The 5491-nt window shown below is 38.1% G+C and overlaps 1 protein-coding gene across 1 annotated transcript in view; it reads left to right on the top strand.

Moving 5' to 3' along the window:
- Positions 1-5491, top strand: part of BPHL (biphenyl hydrolase like) — a 64019-nt gene that overhangs the window by 39455 nt on the left and 19073 nt on the right. The window lies entirely within an intron of this gene.

The following is a 5491-nucleotide window of genomic DNA, read 5'->3' as shown; positions in this document are numbered from 1 at the left end:
CTTCCCACATTTTGACTTGAATTTCCAGTAAAGTTCACTTACCACTCTTGTAGGAGCATCTGTTGATTAGGGGTGACCTTAGCACAGTGTCGTATGGCAGCAGCTGGATGGTCTTCTCACACTCCTCACATCTTGAAAAACTGACCTCTGTCCAAATTATTTTTAAGATGTGTACATATAAACGGGGTGATATGTGGTTCATGGGCACTGGGAAGGCCCTCTACCTCATGGCTTAGGAGACCAGATTAGAAGATTACATGACCTAGCAGCAGAGGCCTGACCATGTCTTGGCTTTTGTCCTTGTACCGTTTCCCCAAAACTAAGACAGTGTCTTATATTAATTTTTGCTCCCAAAGATGCGCTAGGTCTTATTTTCAAGGGATGTCTTATTTTTCCATGAAGAAGAATACGGTACACATTTATTGTTTATTGTTTTATTAAAAGAGACCTCACACTTCCTGTCTGCTCCGGCTGCCCTGCGGCCAACAGTGAGCTGTGCGTTGGCGCCTGCCGCTACGGTCCAGAGTCTAGAGTTACGGTAGCTTTGGGGGGCCTTATTTTCAGGGGCATGCCTTATATTTCAGCGAGAGGCAAAACTGTAAGTAGGTCTTATTTTCGGAGATGTCTTACTTTTGGGGAAACGGTAGTAGTGGATTCATACAATATTTGTCTTATGTGATTGACTAACTTCACTCAGCATAATGGTTTCCAGGTCAATTCATATCAGGAGTTTAATCATTGTTTTTCGTTTCGAATGCATAATATTCTATTGTGTGTGTGTATCAGAGTTTCTTTACCCATTCTTCTACTGATGGGTGTCTGGACTGTTTCCAGCTTCTTCCTATTGTGAACTGCTGCAGTGAACATGGTAGAGTACATACCTATTCATGTTCTGCTCTCATTTATTTATTTTTTTAGGTCTATGCCCAGTAAAGAGATTGCTTGGTCACATGGTATTTCTATTGCCAGTTGTTTAGGTATCGCCATATAAATTTCCACAATGGATGTACCTACTTACAAGCCCACTAGCAGTGTATAACAGTGCCAGTCTTTCCTTCCCTTCTGTAGAGTGTGTTGTCCTCTGTTTTTAGAATTGGGCTATCGTGCATGCAAGGTGATAACGCATCATTAGTTTGATTTGCATCTCCCAGATGGCTGGTGATTGTGAGCATTCATGTGTTTGTTAGCCATTTGAGTGTTGTCCTTTGTGAATTGTCTATTCATGTCCTTTGCCCAACTTTTAATTGGATTACTTGGATTTTTCTTGTTAAGGTATTGCAGAATTCTATAGATTTTAATAATTAGTCCTTTGTCCATTGTATTCCCTGATTTTGTTGTTGTTGTTGTTGCCTAATGGTTTTGACTAAGACTTCCAGCATGATGCTGAATAAGTGGTGATAAAGGGCACCCTGGTCTAGTTCCAGTACACAGGGATGTGTTTTCAGTGCTCCCCATTGGGTATGATGTTGACTGTTGGATTTTAGTATAATGGCTGTGATGTTTAGGGATCAGGTTACCCTTTCCACCTGTAATTCTAGACAGCTGCATCTTTTTTTTTCTTTTCCTTTGCTGTTTTGAGCCACCTGTCAATTTTATTAATCTTTTCAAAGAACCAACTTCTTACTGATTTTTTCCTTTTTAAAAAAGTTTGTTTTCCCATTTATTTCTGCTCTTACCTTTTTTATTTCTTTTCTTTTATTATTGAAGGCTTTATGTAGTTGATCTTGTTCTAGTTGTTAGAGGTGTTGTGTTAATGTTACTTTTAGATATTTTCTCTTTTTTCAGATGTGCATTGATTGCTATAAATTGCCCTCTGATAAATGCTTTTGCTGTGTCTTAAAAGCCTCAGTATGTTGGTCCATTCTCATTTTTTCCAGAGATTTCTTAATTTCACCCTTATTTCACCAGTTGTTTTTAAGTAGTATGTTGTTCAGTCTCCATGTGTTTGTCTTTATGTTCCTGTTATATTGTTGGTTTCCAGTTTCATAATATTGTGATTTGAAAAACTGGGTTGTAGGATCTTAGTGTTTTTTAATTTGTTGAGGCTTGCTTTGTGGTCCACCACAGAGGGGTGCAAGTTTTTGAGATGGAAGAGCTAATCCTGTCCTTCACAATTTAACAGTTATTCAAGAGCCATAAATATATTTTTACAATGAAATCACCATTATCTAAAAATGAAACTATGATAATTTTATTTTAATTTTCAATTTTACTTCAATGTATATATGACAGGAACTACACATGGCTCATGAGCCACACTTTACTCTAGCATGATCTATTGTAGAGTATACACTGTGTGTGCTGGAGAATGTATATTCTGGTGTAGTTGGGCAAAGTGCTCTGTATATCTGTAAGAGGTCGAGCTGGTTGATTATATTGCTCATCACTTCTGTTTCTTTATTTAGTTTCTTTCCTGATGATCTGTCATTCCTTGAAAGTGGTATGTTGTAGCCTCCTACTACTATTTGATAGATGTATTTTAAAAGACTTTAATTGAGTCCATGCAAGTTTATTAAAAGTGTATGTTCCTGGTGTATTGTTCCTTTAGCTGTTATGTAGTATGGCATTCTTATCTCTCATTATGTTATTCGCCTTTATATCTTTAAAACATTTTTTTACCCAGAGATTGATATTGCCACTGCTGTCTCTATGGTTGCCATTTGCTTGGAAGATATTTCACCATCCTTTGATGTTTAGCCTACATTTGTCTTTGAGTTTAAGGTGTGTCTCTTGTAGGCAGCATAACATGGTCTGGTTTTCTAATTCTGTCTGCTACTCTCTCTCTCTTTTGATTGGTACATTTAATGCATTGACAGTCATGTCATCATTGATATATTGATATATTTGTTGCTCTCATTTTGCTGTGTTGGTGTTTGGTTTCTTCTCCATCTCTCTTTTCTCTTTTTGTTTTATTTTATTCGTGTCTTTGTTCCTCTCTCTGTCTGTGTTATTGTGAGTGTTGTTTTCATTGTATTGGTTTCTGAGTGGTGTGGTCCTGTCTCATGCGCTCAGGCTTTTTTGTTGTTGTTATTGATGCTCTGTTCATAGTGATCCAGTTAGTTTTTTTTATGCTGGTCCTGTTTGTACAGATTCCTTTAGTTTTTCCTCATCTAGAAAAACCTTTATTCCTTTCTCATATTGAGGGATGATGTTGAGCTGGATGTAGGATTCTTGGGTGACAGAGTTATTTTACTTTTTGGTTTGTTTTCAGAATTGTGCATATATTACTCCGTTGTCTTCATGCCTGCATAGTCTCGACTGAGACGCTCAAGTTATCCTTAATGGTTTTACTCTGTAGGTGACTCTCTAGCAGCCTTCAGGGCTCTCTTCTTTTCCTTGAAATTAGAGTTTAATAAGAAGATGTAATTAGGTTTTCTTTTAGGCTCTCTCTTATTTGGAGTTCTCTCAGTTATTTGAATAGTTCTTTTATCCTCCTTTGTGTGTTGAGGAAGCTTTCTTCCCTGATTTCTCATACTATTTCCTCTGTAGGTTTGTTTTTTTTTTCTTGCTCTATGATCCCGATAAGACATACCATATATACTCGAGTATAAGCCAACCCGAATATCAGCCAAGACACCTAATTTTCCCACAAAAACGGCATTAAATGTGTGTTGAAAAACTCGACTTATACATGAGTATATATGGTAGGTTGTTTCGCTTGATAATGTCCCACATCTTTCTCAGGCTTTCTTTAGATTCCGTCACGTCTTTTGGTGATTGTTTATCTCGTTGATTGTAGTCAGAATGATGGTCTTGAACTCACTGATTTTTTCCCCTTTTTTTCTATTCTATTCCTCAAGTCTTAATTCTGCCTAATTCCATCATCTCATTCTTTATTTTTTGGTATTCCTTTTGATTTAAGGATTTTAATTTTTCATCCATTGTCCTCATGACTGTTCTTCAAGTCTCTTGAAAGGACCTAAACATCATTCTTCTGAATTCTGTTTTGGGTAGTTCCAGGGCCTCTTCTTCAGAGTACCCCATTGGGTTTGGGTGTTCTTTTGGTTGTTTTTGGTTGTTTTTCTTGATTTTGTGGTTTTACTGTGTTTCTGCAGCATAATGGTACAGCTATTAGTGGTGTGTGAGCTGCTGGGTCATGGAGAGGTTGTTGGCTCTGTCTAGTGGTGTGGGAGAGGTCTAATGGGAGCTACAAAGCATACAGTGGTTAAATGGAGAAAAGAGGAGATATGTGGGTAAATGGCAAAATTGGGGGAGAGAATAAAAGTAATGATAATAATAATAAGTGGATGTCCATAGAGACCAACAGAATAATAAAAATAATGGGAAATTATATTTTGAGAGGGGGTAATAAGAAAGAACAAGTTTCTTAAAAAAAAAAAAGAAAGAACAAGTTTCATGGAAATATATTTCATGAGGGAAAAGAGAATGCAGAAAGAGATAATGGACAAGAGAAAAAAGACTCAGGTTGTGAGTGCTGAAGGTCTGTTGAGCCTGTCTTGGCCGTTAGAGGGGAAAAATATAAGTCCTTGTTCGGGTGTATTTGCCAGACTCTCTAGACTTTCCTGTTTTTGCCTGGGGGAATTTGTATTCTCTGGAGGGTGGAGTCACACCAGAAGGGGAAGTAGGAGAGAACTTGTAAAAAATAATAGAACAAAAGTACAAAATCCAAAGGGGAAAAGAAACCTAAAACTGCCTTGTAGGTGGGGTTGCTGATCCTTTGGTAGTATTATTGTGTGTGCATGTATGCTTTATGGGAGAGATGGGCAGCCCTAGGGGGAGGGCACTCGAGAAAAAATCAGGAAAGATGGAAGAAGGGAAGAAAACAACTACAACAAAAATAATGGCAAAAGTGAATTTTTGTTACTGATGATGTCTGCACCAAACTTCTCACACAATCGGTTATCTCCCAGGGCCTCAGAGGCCAGCAAGGTAAGAGGTTTGGCTACAGGGTTGTACATTGATTGTAAATCAAAAAGTATTGCTTCAAAATAATGGAAGCCTTTACTAAACAAAACTATTAAAATGTGAGGCTATTGCTTCTAGACATATCTCTTATGTAGCTGTATACACTTCTAAGGTACAGCTTTCATCTCGCTAACCCTTTCCCCATCAAATTCTACACCTTCCGATTTGTGGCATGTCAAAGCTGCAAGCGGTTTTTGGTATCCTCAAGGGACTCAAATCATGTTCCTTTGAAATAGTCTTTGAGTTTTGGAAACAAAGGGAAATCTGAAGGGGCAAGTTCAGTTCTGTAGAGTGGACAGATCAAGGTTTCCCAAGGAAATTATTTTATGATAGCCCTTGTTACCTTTGAAGAATGAGCATGAGGGGCCTGGGGGAGTATTGGTGGTACATTTGTCCTGGCCTTTTTCTAACCAATACAATTTCTTCATAATTAGCCCCCATGCGGCTATCAAAAAGTATAGCGTCTGGGGTCTTAAAGACTTGAAGGTAATCAAGCAGCCATCAAGCTCAGAAGCAACAAAGCCCACATGGAAGAAGCACACCAGCCTATGCAACCACAAGGTGT

Source organism: Echinops telfairi, unplaced genomic scaffold (genome assembly GCF_000313985.2).
Source record: "Echinops telfairi isolate 266 unplaced genomic scaffold, ASM31398v2 ScPeMD7_655;HRSCAF=1070, whole genome shotgun sequence".
Taxonomy (NCBI): domain Eukaryota; kingdom Metazoa; phylum Chordata; class Mammalia; order Afrosoricida; family Tenrecidae; genus Echinops; species Echinops telfairi.
This window is presented reverse-complemented; position numbering and strand designations above follow the sequence as displayed.